We start from the raw sequence: 17,046 nt of genomic DNA on the forward strand, positions 1-17,046 counted from the left end.
CTTATAACTGGGGTTCATTGGAACCCATAAATGGGCTCAGAATCTTATTGTGCATGGAACAAGCACAGGCCTAGAAGTGGAATGGACCCCAGAGACCTACTATCAAAGTATCATATAAACAAGGAACGGAGCAAAGCCAGTGTCTATTAGTCAACAATGACAAGCAGAATACACTCCAGGCAGCTGCAAAAGATGCTTATTTAAAAACATAACAACAAACTTTTGCAATGGGATCATATATCAATAATGAAAGAATGGTGGTGTGTATGGCAGTAAAATAAGCTCTAAAAGTGTAGAAATGCAGCAATCTTTGCATGGAAGACGGTTGGCATGATGCACAGTTCCTAATACATATCTACTCAAAATACATCAAGAAGAAAATATTAGTGCATGCTCTAGTATGGATGTGCTTGAGTTTCTAATGGTTCTTATTCTCACTTGGATCTCTAGCATGGTTGCCACTGAATTTATTAAGCCTGTCAATACAAAAATAAAAGTACTGCCAGTTTTTTCCTCTTACTATAAATAAAATTGCTCTTGTCAAAAATGTACACTGTTGGTGAGTTACTGTATCTTTAATAAAAGTTAAAGGAACAACATTACGCAAAATGGAGCATGTGTTGTCAAGCAGTCAAAGGTTACTCATGCCAGACAGGTGCCCTCCACAAACCATTACTATTACTAATTGAAACTGATAATGCTGAAACTGTGAGGTTTTCTACAGGGAGAATGGTGATGATGATGATGATGCTTAATGGCATCCTATTTCTAGGAAAGGCATCATGATCTCATAGGTTTTAGCAGGTTGTCAAATTACATTGCTTTGATTAATCTTTGAGCTGCAAACTGATTGTTCCTATGATCAAAAATACACTAGTTGGTGAAGCTAGTCACGTTTTCTTCCTTTGGCTTTTGTTCAAGAACAACTCCTGTGACTGGAGAAGTTTTCCACCAGTTTCTGCCAGTGAGGTCCTTTTAGCAATTTCAGCTCTGACACCATGAAGTTGCATTAGATTTCCTCGAAACAGTTCCCTAGGAACAGTGACATTTGTGCCCTTACCTTTTGTCATAAACAATTTAACAACTTATTTTCAAGGGGGTAAACAGTAATTTTTTTCCTGACTTCTCTTCTTCCCTCTCTCTCTCTTTTTTTTTTTTTTTTTTTTTTTTTTAGGTCTCTGTAACCACAGTATGCAGATGTTCTGGGCATGAACCCCACAGAAGCAGGCACCCTGTCATAGTGCTTCTCCAGCCACAGGGAACTTTATCATAAAACCCACCTCCAGAATCTTTTCTTTGCTCTTTTTTTTTTTCTCACATCCATCAGTGTGTAAGCCTTAAAGATAGACCAACCTTTGCTAGTCTGACATTCGGCAAAGTCAAATAAACTTTTTATTTTCTAAGTGAGGGGAAAGGTGGCACAACATCCACCATGGTAGACATTTCTTTCTGTCATCCCGTGCTTCCTCAAGACATCCTGTATTTATCAGGCTTGGCATTACTAGTTGCCTGTTTCCAAATATAGTGCCGTAGTTGGATGTGGGATATCAACAGTGCAAGCAGTATTATTGAATCACAAAATATCCTGAGTTGGAAGATAATCAAGTCCAACTCCTGGTCCACACAGGACCCCCCAAAAATCAGACCATGTGTCTGATAGCGTTGTCCAAATGATTCTTGAACTCTGGCAGGCTTAGTGCTGTGACTACTACCCAGGGGAGCCTGTTTCAGTGTCTAACTACTCTCTCAGGTAAGAACTGTTTTCTGATATCCAGCCTGAACCACCTCTATCACAGCTTCAAGCCATTTTCTTGGGTCCTGTTGCTGTCACCATAGAGCAAAGCTCAGTGCTTGCCCCTCCACTCCCCTCGTGAGGAAGCTGCAGGCTGCCATCAGGTCTTCCCTCAGTCTTCTTTTCTCTGGGCTCAACAAACTGAGTGTCCTCAGCCACTCCTCTTATGTCTCGCCCTCTAGACCCTTCAACATCTTTGTAGCCCTCCTTTGGACATACTCTAACAATTTTACTTCTTTCTTGTTGTCCTGGTTTCAGTTAGAACAGAATTAATTTTCTTCCTAGTAGCTGGTGGAATGCTGTGTTTTGGCTTAGGATGAGAAGAGTGCTGATAACACCCCAATGCTTTAATTGTTGCAGAGCAGTGCTTATACTAAGCCAAGGACATCTCAGCCTTTTGCTCTGTCCTGCCAACGGGCAGGCTGGGGGTGCAGTAAGAGCTGGGAGGGGACAGACCCAGGACAGGTGACCCAAACTAGCCAAAGGGGTATTCCATACCATCTGACGTCATGCTAAACAATATATAGGGGTGGCTAGCCGGGGGGAGGGGGCCGGACTGCTCGGGGTTAGGCTGGGCATCGGTCAGCGGGTGGTGAGCAATTGCATTGTGCATCACTTGTTTGTACATACTATTATTACTTTCATATTATCACTATTGTATCATTATTATTATTATTGTTATTATTATTTTTGTTATTATTATTTTCCCTGTCTTATTAAACTGTCTTTATCTCAACTCACGGGCTTCACTTTCCATTTCTCTCCCCCGTCCCAGAGAGGGAGGGGGGAGGGTGAGCGAACGGCTGCGTGGTGTTTAGCTGCTGGCCGGGTTAAACCACGACAGTCTTTTTGGCGCCCAACGTGGGGCCCGAAAGGTTGAGATAACGGCAGATCTGATCAGAGTGTGTTAAACTAAAATTGGTGTAAGAATTAGACCTGCTTAATAGTCACCTGTCATGATGCTGATTGCTTTAATCTCAACTCTGCTGCGCCTGTTTTCCAAATTGAGTGTTATAGTACATTATTTTCCGTATTTGCTCTCTGTCGTGTTGTTTATCCTCTCCGGGCCCTGGTTTCAGATCATTATGGTACTGAGTGTTATAGCAATGGCTTATGAGACGATAAGATATCTGGTCATGACTCTAACTTGGTATTTATACTCAGTAACATCGTGGACTCTGTACTTTGGAAACAGTATCTTGGGAACTATTAGCAATTATACCTATTGTTTTTCTCCACTAGAGAGTCAATCTGTGGAGGGGAAAGGGGAAGATAATTTTTCTTACTTGATTACTCTCCCTTTCTCCTTCACCACCCCTGTATCCTCCTGGATCACTCTGCCTTCCTCCTTCACCACCCTCTTACCCCCTGAGCTTGTCACAATAGCTCTCCAAGATATTGAATATTTTTGGAATACTCAGAGTACCATAGTCTTGTTGTTCTGCCTCATGAATGCACTTCAGGTTCTGCTTAAAGTTAAACAACTACTTGGGAAGCTTATCCGGATATCTGCCCGGAGGCAGGATAGTTGTGGGTGGCAGGGAGTATGGGTGGATATGGGCAGGCATCTAGAGCAGTTGGCACCCCCAGTGTGTTGGAAATTCACCCCTGAACAATGGCAAAATCCTCAAAAACTGGCAGAATGCTTGAAAAAAAGGTGTCATGATTCTGGCAGTTCCAAAGTAACACAAATCATTATAACGTGCTGGGGCCTGGCTCATGCCTATCGAGCTGCCATTGATACTGCTATCAACTTAGTGACAGACCCTGCGGCCACTCCAAGCCCTGTGACAGATCTAACGGCCACTGTGACCGCTACGGTGGACTCGGCAGCCGCTCCAGTTCCAGCTCCTGCAGCCGCTCCAGTCCCAGCTCCTGCAGCCGCTCCAGTCCCAGCTCCTGCAGCCGCTCCAGTCCCAGCTCCTGCAGCCGCTCCAGCTCCAGCTCCTGCAGCCGCTCCAGTCCCAGCTCCTGCAGCCGCTCCAGTCCCAGTTCCTGCAACTGCTCCAGCTCCAGCTCCTGCAACCGCTCCAGCTCCGGTTCCTGCAACTGCTCCAGCTCCTGCAGCCGCTCCAACTCCTGTGGCTGTGTCAGAGAAACGAGCTGTAGCAGTGCAAGTTGACCCTGCGGAGGGTATTCCAACCCCTGTGGCAGACCCTGTAACAAAGTCAGAGAAACGAGCTGTGGCAGTGCAAGCTGCCCCTGTAGAGAAGGTGAAAAAATGGTATAGAGATTCAGGTCGTTTAGAACGCAGAGAGTCTTCTGCCAATCCAGGTAAGGCTTCTGCCAAAACTAGGTATAGAGATGACGAAGATGACGACGACGCTGGGCCATCAAGGATTCAGGAGGAGGAAGATGAGGATGCCGAAAAAGCAACAGTAACTACCCGAAGCCTAAACGAACGTGAGCTACGAGATGTGCGAAAAGATTTTGGTCGCTGTATAGGTGAGCAGCTTGTCACCTGGCTGCTCCGGTGCTGGGACTCTGGAGCCAATTGTGTGGAATTAGACGGCAGGGAAGCCAAGCGGCTGGGATCCCTTGCTCGAGACGCCGGCATTGACAAAGCAATTGCAGATGGAGCACAATCCACCAGCCTCTGGAGGCGTCTCCTCTCAGCTGTGAGGGAAAGGTATCCCTTCAAGGAAGAACTTTTATGTCTACCAGGCAAGTGGACCACTATGGAGAAGGGAATCCAGTACCTGAGGGAATTAGCCGTACGGGAAGTGATTTATGAGGATCCAGACCTCAGACAAACATCCAAAGACCCAGATGAAGTCAAGTGTACACGACCCATGTGGCGGAAGTTTGTACGGAGTGCACCATCATCATATGCCAGCTCATTGGCAATAATGGCCTGGAAAGAGGATGAGGAACCCACAGTGGATGAAGCGGCTAAACAACTCTGGCAGTACGAAGAAAGTCTTTCCTCTTCCTTACAGGCCTGCGTCTCAGCTGTGGAGAAACTTTCTGAAGAGGTCCACCAACTTAAAGAGAATCTATCTTCCCCCCAACCTGAACCAACCAGTGTCCAACGACCAAAAGAGAACACTTGGGAGAAACTTTCTGAAAAGGTTCACCAACTTGAAGAGAGATTATTCTCCTCTGTACCTGTACAAAGCAGTGTCTCAGCTGTCAGGGGTAGGCGTTCACCCACACAAGGAAGACGATATGGTGGGTACTCACCCCGTGCCACCCTGTGGTTTTACTTACGAGACCATGGAGAGGACATGAGAAAATGGGATGGAAAATCTACTGCGACCCTAGAGGCACGGGTACGTGAGTTGCAAAAGAAAACAATCAGGAAAAAGGGATTCTCTGAAAAGTTTGCTGCTCCAACTTCCAGCAGACAGTCCTTCAAACACAGAAACGAAGAAGATTCTGACCAGGATTAGGGGGGCCCTGCCTCCAGCCAGGGGGAGGAAAGGGACAATCGAGTTTATTGGACTGTGTGGATTCGATGGCCTGGCACGTCACACGCACAGAAGTATAAGGCTTTAGTAGACACTGGTGCACAATGTACTATAATGCCATCGAGCTATAAAGGACCAGAGCCCATCTATATTTGTGGGGTGACAGGGGGATCTCAGCAGTTGACTGTATTGGAGGCTGAAGTGAGTCTGACTGGGAATGAGTGGGAAAAGCACCGCATTGTGACTGGTCCGGATGCTCCATGTATCCTTGGCATAGACTATCTTAGAAGAGGATATTGCAAGGACCCAAAAGGGTTCCGGTGGGCTTTTGGTATAGCTGCCTTAGAGACAGAGGGCATTAAACAATTATCTACCTTGCCTGGTCTCTCAGAGGACCCCTCTGTTGTGGGGTTGCTGAGGGTCGAAGAACAGCAAGTGCCAATCGCTACCACAACTGTGCACCGGCGGCAATATCGCACTAACCGAGACTCCCTGATTCCCATCCATAAGCTAATTCGTCAATTGGAGAGCCAAGGAGTGATCAGCAAGACCCATTCACCTTTCAATAGTCCCATATGGCCAGTGCGAAAGTCTAATGGCGAGTGGAGACTAACAGTGGACTATCGTGGCCTGAACGAAGTCACGCCACCACTGAGTGCTGCAGTGCCGGACATGCTGGAACTTCAGTATGAACTTGAATCGAGGGCAGCCAAGTGGTACGCCACAATTGATATCGCTAATGCATTTTTCTCCATCCCTCTAGCAGCAGAGTGCAGGCCACAATTTGCCTTCACTTGGAGGGGAGTCCAATATACTTGGAATCGGCTGCCCCAGGGGTGGAAACACAGCCCTACCATTTGCCATGGACTGATCCAGTCTGCGCTAGAGCAGGGGGAAGCTCCTGAACACCTGCAGTACATCGATGACATTATTGTGTGGGGTGACACAGCAGAGGAAGTTTTCGAGAAAGGGAAGAAAATAGTCCAAATCCTTCTGAAAACCGGTTTTGCCATAAAACAAAATAAAGTCAAAGGACCTGCACGAGAGATCCAGTTTTTAGGAATAAAATGGCAAGATGGACGTCGTCAAATCCCAATGGATGTGATCAACAAAATAACAGCTATGTCTCCACCAACTAACAAAAAAGAAACACAGACTTTCCTAGGTGTTGTGGGGTTTTGGAGAATGCACATCCCAAATTACAGTCTAATTGTAAACCCGCTCTACCAAGTAACCCGTAAGAAGAATGAGTTTGAATGGGGCCCTGAACAGCGACAAGCCTTTGAACAAATCAAGCAGGAAATAGTCCATGCAGTAGCCCTTGGGCCAGTTCGAACAGGACCAGATGTAAAGAATGTGCTCTACACTGCAGCCGGGGAGAATGGCCCCACCTGGAGCCTCTGGCAGAAAGAACCTGGGGAAACTCGAGGTCGGCCTCTGGGGTTTTGGAGTCGGGGATACAGAGGATCTGAGGCCCGCTATACTCCAACTGAAAAGGAGATATTGGCAGCATATGAAGGAGTTCGATCTGCTTCGGAGGTGGTCGGTACTGAAGCGCAGCTCCTCCTAGCACCCCGATTGCCAGTACTAGGCTGGATGTTCAAGGGAAGGGTCCCCTCTACGCATCATGCAACTGATGCTACATGGAGCAAGTGGGTTGCACTGATTACTCAGCGGGCTCGAATAGGAAACCCCAGTCGCCCAGGAATATTGGAAGTGATCATGGACTGGCCAGAAGGCAAATACTTTGGGATATCATCAGAGGAGGAGGTGGGTCGTGCTGAAGAAGCCCCGCTGTACAACCAGTTACCAGAGAATGAAAAGAAATATGCCCTGTTCACTGATGGGTCCTGTCGTATTGTGGGGAAGCATCGAAGATGGAAGGCTGCTGTATGGAGTCCTACGCGACGAGTTGCAGAAGCTGCTGAGGGAGAAGGTGAATCAAGTCAGTTTGCAGAAGTGAAAGCCATTCAGCTGGCTTTAGACATTGCTGAACGAGAAAAATGGCCAGTTCTCTATCTCTACACCGATTCATGGATGGTAGCAAATGCCCTGTGGGGATGGTTACAGCAATGGAAGCAAAACAACTGGCAGCGTAGGGGCAAACCCATCTGGGCTGCTGCATTGTGGCAAGATATTGCTGCTCGGGTAGAGAACCTGGCTGTGAAAGTGCGCCACGTAGATGCTCATGTGCCCAAGAATCGGGCTACTGAAGAACATCAAAACAACCAGCAGGTGGATCAGGCTGCTAAGATTGAAGTAGCTCAGGTGGACCTGGATTGGCAGCATAAAGGTGAATTATTTATAGCCCGATGGGCCCATGACACCTCAGGCCATCAAGGTAGAGATGCAACATACAGATGGGCTCGTGATCGAGGGGTGGACTTGACCATGGACGCTATAGCACAGGTTATTCATGACTGTGAAACATGTGCTGCAATCAAGCAAGCCAAACGGTCAAAGCCTCTTTGGTATGGAGGACGGTGGCTGAAATATAAATATGGAGAGGCCTGGCAGATTGATTACATCACACTCCCTCAAACTCGTAATGGCAAGCGCCACGTACTTACAATGGTGGAAGCAACCACCGGATGGCTGGAAACATACCCGGTGCCTCATGCCACCGCCCGGAATACCATCCTGGGCCTTGAAAAGCAAGTCCTATGGCGACATGGCACCCCAGAAAGAATAGAGTCAGACAATGGGACTCACTTCCGAAACAACCTTATAGACACTTGGGCCAAAGAACATGGTATTGAATGGGTGTATCACATCCCCTATCATGCACCAGCCTCCGGAAAAGTTGAACGATACAATGGCCTGTTAAAGACTACATTGAAAGCAATGGGCGCTGGGACGTTCAAAAACTGGGATACGCATTTGGCAAAGGCCACCTGGTTAGTCAATACTAGGGGATCTACCAACCGAGCTGGACCTGCCCAATCAAACCTGTTACGTACTGTAGATGGGGATAAAGTTCCTGTAGTGCATGTAAAAAATATGCTGGGTAAAACAGTCTGGGCTACTCCTGCCTCAGGAAAAGGCAAACCTATTCGTGGAATTGTTTTCGCTCAGGGACCTGGATACACTTGGTGGGTGATGCAAAAGAACGGAGAGGTCCGGTGTGTACCTCAAGGAGATTTAATACTGGGTGAGAATAGCCCATGAACTGAATTGTACCATGTTAAATAGTATATTATACTGTATGTTATCACTACCATGATTACTATAGGTGACTAATTAGAATGTATGGAAAAGAGTGTAACCTGAGCATGACATAAATGGTATGGAATAAGGGGTGGATAGATGTCCTGGTTTCAGTTAGAACAGAATTAATTTTCTTCCTAGTAGCTGGTGGAATGCTGTGTTTTGGCTTAGGATGAGAAGAGTGCTGATAACACCCCAATGCTTTAATTGTTGCAGAGCAGTGCTTATACTAAGCCAAGGACATCTCAGCCTTTTGCTCTGTCCTGCCAACGGGCAGGCTGGGGGTGCAGTAAGAGCTGGGAGGGGACAGACCCAGGACAGGTGACCCAAACTAGCCAAAGGGGTATTCCATACCATCTGACGTCATGCTAAACAATATATAGGGGTGGCTAGCCGGGGGGAGGGGGCCGGACTGCTCGGGGTTAGGCTGGGCATCGGTCAGCGGGTGGTGAGCAATTGCATTGTGCATCACTTGTTTGTACATACTATTATTACTTTCATATTATCACTATTGTATCATTATTATTATTATTGTTATTATTATTTTTGTTATTATTATTTTCCCTGTCTTATTAAACTGTCTTTATCTCAACTCACGGGCTTCACTTTCCATTTCTCTCCCCCGTCCCAGAGAGGGAGGGGGGAGGGTGAGCGAACGGCTGCGTGGTGTTTAGCTGCTGGCCGGGTTAAACCACGACACTTGTACTGCAGTGCCCAGAACTGCACATGGTACTCGAGGTGAGGCTGCACCAGTGCAGAGTAGAGTGGGACAATCACCTCCCTCTACCAACTAGCAATGCCGTGCTTGATGCACCCAAGGATACGGTTGCCCCTTCTGTCTGCCAGAGCACACTGCTGGCTCACATTCAGCTTGCTGTCAATCAAAACCCCCAGATCCCTTTCTGTGGGGCTGCTCACCAGCCTCTCCCCTCTCAGTCTGTATGCATAACCAGGGTTGCCCCTTCATAGGTGCAGAAGCTGGCACTTGTTATTGTTAAACTACAATACAATGAGTAACATCATTGTAACTACCTGAAAGGAGGTTGCAGTGAGGAGGAAGTCAGTCTCTTGCTTCAGGTGACAAGTCAAGGACGTGGGGCAACAGCCTCAAGTTGCTCTGGGTTGGTTTAGATTGGACCTCAGGAAGAATTTCTTCACAGAAAGTGTAGTTAGGCATTGGAATAGGCTGCCCAGGGAAGTGGTAGTGTTGCCATCCCTGAAATTTTTATGAGATGTGTTTAGTGGTGGACTTGCAGTGTTTGGTGCTTGGACTTGATGATCTTAAGGGTCTACTCTGCCCCAGATAGTTCTAAGCTTGCTATTACCATTTTCCTACCTCTAAGCTTCAACACTTAGTACTAGAGACATACATGTATATCCCATCTTAATTTATCTGAAAATAAAAATCCCAGTAACGCAACATCAGAACAGATATTTATTCCAAGCTTGGACTTTGGCAGAGCAGACTTTGCCCTCTTCAGGGATCTGCTTGGTAACATTCTTGGGACAAAGCCCTGGAGTGAAGAGGAGCCCAAGAAAGTTGGTTAATAATCAAGGATCACCTCATTCAAACTCAGGACCAATGCATCCCAACAAAGAAGTTGGGCAAAAAAACTAGGAGGCCTGCATGGATTAATGGGGAGCTCCCGGCCAAACTCAAATAGAAAAAGGAGGCCTACAGAGGGTGGAAGCAAAGATGGATAGCCTGTGAGGAATACAGAGAAATTGTCTGAGAAGCCAGGGATCAGGTTAGGAAAGCCAAACCCCTATTAGAATTAAATTTGACTACAGACATTAAGGGCAGCAAGAAAGTCTCCTAGAGGTATGTCTGTGACAAAAGGAAGTCTAGGGAAATTGTGGGCCCTCCGCAGAAGGAAATGGGAGAGTTGGTTACAAGGCATAGGAATAAAGCTGGGGTACTCAATGAATTTTTGCCTCAGTCTTGCCTCAGCTCAGCAAGAGCTCTAGTCACATAACCCAAATCACAGAAGGCAAAGGCAGAGAATGGGAGAATGAAGAGCCGTGTACTGTAGGAGAAGACCGTGTCTGTGACCATCTAAGGAACATGAAAGTGTACAAGGCCATGGGACCTGATGAGATGAATCTAGGGTTCATGCCTTGTCTGTAAATTGGAGAGACATAGATTTGATGGATGGAACACTCTATGAGTAAGGAATTGGCTGGATGGTTGCGCTCAAAGACCTATGGTCAATGGCTCATTGTTCAAGGGGAGATTAGTAATAGATGGTATTCCTCAAGGGTCAGTATTGGAACCAGAACTATTTAACATCTTTGTCAGTGACAAGTACAGTAGGATTGAGTGCACCCTCAGCAAGTTTGCTGATGACACCAAGCTTGGTGGTGCAGTTGATGCACTGGAGGGAAGGGATGCCATCCAGAGGGACTTGGACAGGCTTTTAAGGTGGGCCCATGCAAACCTCATGAAGTTCTAGTGCAAGGTCCTACACCTGGGACAGAGAAATCCCAAGCACAAATAAAGGCTGGGTTGAGAATGAATTGACAACAGCCCTAAGGAGAAATCCATGGGAGTATTGGTTGATGAGAAGCTCAATATGAGCTGGCATTGTGGACAGACAGAAAACCAACCATACCCTAAGCTGCATCAAAAGAAACATGACCAACTGGTTGAGGGAGGTGATTCTCCCTCTACTCTGCTCTCATGAGACCCCATCTAGAGCACTGTATTCAGCTTTGGGGCCTGCAACACAAGAAGGACACAGACCTATTAGAGCAAGTCCAGAGGAGGGCCACAAAGATGATCAGAGGGTTGATCATCTGGTAGTTTTCTGCACTGTTTGTATCCGCTCCTTCCTTTCACATTTATAAACTCTCGTTCCCTCCTTTCTCGTAACTGGTTCTTGTCTTTATGTATCAGGGTGAGTAAATTTGCTCATCCACAGACCTTCCTTACAAACAGAAAAAATAACTTTCTTGCATGAGTTCCCATACAGTTACATTCCCATTGCCTACCTGTGTCTCCTCTTGAGGCACACACATTTATGCTTCTTTTCCATAAGGTTTGGCCCATGGGCTTCCTTACCTGGTGATGAGCTGAATCCATACAGGCCTGGTAGAGCAGAGAGCAGCAACATGCCAAATGTATGGAAGGAAAAGAAGAAAGGGAATTTTCTCTTTGATTTCTTGACTGCTTCCTTCTTTGCCTAGTCCCATGTTACTGTCAGTGTAGGCTCTCTTCTAAGGGTGTTGTAAGTTAAATTATGATCACTTCTGGGCTTTTTTGAACACGACTGGCAGATTCAGGGATTTGTCCTTGTGTCCTTCCCTTAAACAACTGTTGTTTACAGTAAAAGAGATGACACGATTATAAATGTACAAGCAATACAAATTTTCTACTATAGGCTGTTTTGGAGTAGAAAACACTAAATTTCTTAATCACTTTTATGAGAGACATCTTCCTGTAAACTTTTTTTTTTTTTTTTTTTTTTTTTGTCAAAGGCATTTTTATCCATTTGATATCCTCTTGTATTAGCACATGTTGAGTGCACGGCTCATTACTGCACTGCCAGTGCTCAATTTGGCCGCAGTCACTTAAAGAAATTTGCTCAGCTTTTTCAAGAGAAAATACTCTGTCATAACTCATAGTCATTCTGGTCTTCTTATCCAGCAAAGCCATTGTATCAATGCAGCAAATAAAAGCTTGTTGGTGAGCATACTCTATTTCAGCCACATATCTGGGGTTGATATTTTTACAGCAGCTCTATACTACTATCCAGACATATTTACAGAGAATCATAGACCATCCCAAGTTGGAAAGAACCCATACAAATCATTGAGTTCGACTGCTGACTCCACACAGGACGACACAAAAATCAGACCGTATGTCCAAGAGTGTTGTCCAAACACATCTTGAGCTCTGGCAGGCTTGTTCACCTGAAGGTAGATCCCATTATACTATCGTATTTTGTATGAACAGGTTTCTACTTGTGTCAGACCAAGACAGACATTTAAGAGAATTGTCCTTGCTCTGGTCCAAAACTTACACTCCTTTCACTTGCAGTTCAATCCTCATTGTCAAAGCATTCAGTCAGCTCATCTTCTCTTTACCAAAAATAGTAGCACATTGATGGATGTATAAAATATAACAATTTATTGCTCCATATTAATGTAAGCTAGTGTGTGAGTCATGAAAGGTTCCCAAATACCCAAATATAATTATCTCAAGCACAAGCATGTTTTTCTGCATCACCCATCTTGTTCTATGTTTTTTGTTTTTTTTTTTTTTAATATATTTGTTTGTTTATTTAATGAAATCAGTTAAAGGCTATATACCAGGAATAAATAAATAAAACCAGGAAAGTTTTGTGCACCTGTGTTGGCTAGCCTACTTCACTTTTAGAAATACCTTCACGGAGCCTATGACATTGCTGGGGTTTGCTTACTGAAGGAATGTCTTCAGTGGCTGTGTACAGAAATTGTGGCAGCTGATGTTTTTGACCTATGTATTTACTATCTGAGCAGACGGTGAGTATGCCACATCAGAGTACCTCTGAATCTGAGAATCAGCCTCTCATTTGTTCAGATAAGTCTGGTAAATCTTGCTGGCTCTATGAAGCTGAATGCTATGCCCATAGTCACTTAAAATTATTGTTAGACATGTCTGACTTATGAACACTAACACACTGTAGGCATCCTATGTGCAGCAGGGCACTTACCCAGAGATGATCTTCCCCCCAGCACTACAAAAGAAACAAAATCCAGCAGGCTATAGTATATAGTAGATCTTTCAATCTCTACCTACATGGCTAAGGTCTTCACCAATGCTAAATAAATACTAAACCAACAAGGATGCTTAAATTTATCTTCAAAGTTCTGATAGAAGTCAAGCATCTGTTGAATACTTAGATGTCTAGAAAATAAGAGCATAAAAGAACAGTTTGTATCATCTAGTTCATATACGTGTTGTCTTACATTTTAATAACCATTTTAATATTCATTTTGTTTAAAATGATGGAATTGCTAAATCTGCTTCTGGGATTATACATATATATATATATATATATATATATTATATTTTATATATATATATATTATAATTATTATATATATTTTAATATAATATATATATTATATATATATATATATAAAGAGAGAGAGAGAGAGAGAAAATCCCTGGAGTCTATTCATTTTCCTAGAGTTAAGAACCAGAAGAATCAGAAAGGTTTTGAATCTACTTGCCTTGATGGTAATTCAGTATAAGAGAGACCAGAGGAAGGGTGAAGTAATAATATCCAGAACACTTTTAAATTATAGTGACAAATAGTATATATTTGTGTATCGGCAAATGGAAACAATTTGAAGCACGACTGGAAATTCATTCGGCAGTTTTATATCGCAGTGACATCATAAAACCATAACAAGAATTATTGTGAAAGCTCAAAAATGTTCAACTACTGTTGCAATATATATTGCAAATGGGGAGACCCAAGGAAAGAAAAATAGGAAGGAGAGGATAAATCATGTTAATCCAGCTTATTAATCACGTGTATAAATGCTGGCAGAAGAAAATGTATAGAAAATTATTCTAAGAAATAAAAGAATTAAGAAAGGATTGATTTAACTTTATATGTTACTTACATACAGACTTAGAGAAAAAACCTTCAGTGGTAATCAGATATTGTAAATAGATAGACTCTTGTCAAACATCTTGTGCTGCAATTTTGGACCTTAATCTTCACTGCTACCCTCACTTTGTGGATGATTTTTGTATGTATTAATTACAGGCATTTCTTTCTTGTTCTTGTTTGTTCTTGTTCTTGTTCTTGTTCTTGTTCTTGTTCTTGTTCTTGTTCTTGTTCTTGTTCTTGTTCTTGTTCTTGTTCTTGTTCTTGTTCTTGTTCTTGTTCTTGTTCTTGTTCTTGTTCTTGTTCTTGTTCTTGTTCTTGTTCTTGTTCTTTCCCTTTCCCTTTCCCTTTCCCTTTCCCTTTCCCTCTTTTAATTTTCCTTTTTTCCTTTCCCTTTTCTCCTCCTTCTCCTTCTCCTTCTCCTTCTCCTTCTCCTTCTCCTTCTCCTTCTCCTTCTCCTTCTCCTTCTCCTTCTCCTTCTCCTTCTCCTTCTCCTTCTCCTTCTCCTTCTCCTTCTCCTTCTCCTTCTCCTTCTCCTTCTCCTTCTCCTTCTCCTTCTCCTTCTCCTTCTCCTTCTCCTTCTCCTTCTCCTTCTCCTTCTCCTTCTCCTTCTCCTTCTCCTTCTCCTTCTCCTTCTCCTCCTCTTCCTCCTCCTCTTCCTCCTCCTCCTCCTCCTTCTCCTTCCTTCTCCTTCTCCGTCTCCTTCTCCCTCTCCCTCTCCCTCCCCCTCTCCCTCCCCTTCTCCCTCTTCTTCTCTTCAAAAGAGGTTCTTTTCATCATCTGAACCTCATCTGGTTCTTTTTTGAAAAAATAGAGCAGAAGCACAGAACAGTCCTCCAGTCAGAAACTCACCTGTTCTTAGTCCTTAGTTTTCTCCAATAATTTTAATTGATTTGAGGATGCAGGGAAATAAAAGATGTAGACTGCGGCTGTGCTTTGTTTTTATCTTAAAGCTAGTTTTGTTTGGAGAAAAATCCCTTGTGTGGCAAGGTATGTGTTAACTAATTACCAAACCAAGAGATTTTTAAATTACTTATTTGTTCTATTTAAAGAAAGTGGTTGTTAATTCATGCTCCTTGGAAATCTCCGTATTTCCTCAGGATCTGCAGTGTACACCTAAGAGGCATATTACCCTTATTATAACTTTTGCAAGAGAAGTGTAGCACTCTTGACCACACAGTGGTACAGTCTCCCAAAGGCACTTTTGTGCTCATCCTTATAGTCTTTGGTGAGTGAGAAGACAAGTCTGTCCTGCTTTTTGGCACAGAGCCTTTGGCACCTTTTTTCCCATGTTTCCCACAATATGGTAGATCTTCAAGAGTGAAGCGTCATCCCCCAGCCTTCCTTTGCCCTCCCCAGCTGAGTGGAAGGACTGCTGATTTTGTCTTTCCTCTCCTTCACAAAGTCCTTTGAGAGGAAATAGGGAACTTGAAAGGAAGCAGACTCCCCTCTCCACCTGGGGACAGGGTGACTGAGGGTCTGCACAAGGATTCATGCCACCCCAACCCAATAAAATCTCAGTTTGACATCCTCCATTCACTCCTCCCAAGTCCTGATTATTTTATTTTTATTTTTATTTCTATTTTTATTTCCATTTTTATTTCTATTTTTGTTTTTATTTTTTACTTCCCAAAAGCAGCCAGCAGCAGCAAGCAGCTTCATGTGCCCACTTGTAGCTCCAAGGAAAGGCATCCAGCAGCACTGGTAGCACCAAGGAGGTGCCTTAGGCAGAAGGTGTAGACTCCTTTGGCCAAACCACTTACCTTCCCCCAGCTTTCTGCCTTTCCCCAGCTTGAGAGCAAGTATACTCTGCTGCAGGGTATATTCAGCAATTCTTAGGAAGCCCAGCCTGATGTCTTTCATTCATCTGGAAGATATAAATGCTCTGTTAAATTAAGTACTGTGAGCTGAAAACCATGTCAGTATGGGGCTGGTGTCAGTATTTCTGATTCTCTGTATTTCTGAGATTGTTTTAAGAACAGCAGTGTCTAAAGCCAGAGTGCAAGTAGTTTGCAAGCTGCTTCATAGCAATGAAACCAGGAAACCTATTTCCAGAGTGAGCAGTTTTTGGAAGAATTGCTCATTATGCTCTTTTTTTGTGAATCCATTAATTACGCATTTACAAAGGGACATCGTACACATAGAAATTTCATTTTACAATCAAGATTATGATTCAGACTAGACAAAAGCAAACAGTTGAATAGCACAGACATTCCCATCTTAATCTATACATCCATAACATTACTCTAACACTTTTGTGCTTTTTTTTTTTTCTTTTTTTTTTCTTTTTTTTTTTTAATATGATCTCCATAGAAGGCATATTATTCTTTAAACAAACTAACACAAGTTCTCAAGTTATCTCAGGATAGTTATTTCAAAAGACAATGCAATATTTCATAATAAACATTTATAATCAGTTTTTTAACAAAGTAATTCATCATATAAACAAATGAACCAGTCAGACACTAAATAAATATTCATACTGGTAAACACTAGCATTTTGCTTATATCACTTAGGACCTGATCCTGCAAGCCCTCTGTATACATCTTGATCCCCATTGAATGATTGGTTCCATTTCTTGTTCTAGTCTACTATTTTACTTTGAGCTGAACAAATACTTTCTGTCCACTAAACTAAAAAATGAAATAAGCACTGGATTATACCTCAGCAGATAATTATCTCTTTACACTTATTTGTAAATCATTATTTTCATTCATGTTTATGAAATCATCACAAACATTTATCAACGGGTATTCATTTTCAGATATTTGCAATCTGAGTTGCGTCAGTTAGCTGAGATTAATCAAATAAAACACGTTTCTTGTTCTTGGCTATCTAGCTGACCATAGAAAGAGCTTTGCACTCATTCAAGCTGAAAGAGAAGTTCACAAGAAATCCTTCATAATTAATACTAAATTTTATTTTCCCCAAATATCTGAGCTAACAAAACTGAGCTAGGAAGGAAAGAGCCTCCATGAGAATAACAAGCCAGGAGCATTCCTTGGGGAGGGGAGAAAAGCATGAATCTGTTCT

The sequence above is a fragment of the Anas platyrhynchos genome, chromosome Z (assembly GCF_047663525.1).
Source record: "Anas platyrhynchos isolate ZD024472 breed Pekin duck chromosome Z, IASCAAS_PekinDuck_T2T, whole genome shotgun sequence".
In the NCBI taxonomy this organism is placed as follows: Eukaryota; Metazoa; Chordata; class Aves; order Anseriformes; family Anatidae; genus Anas; species Anas platyrhynchos.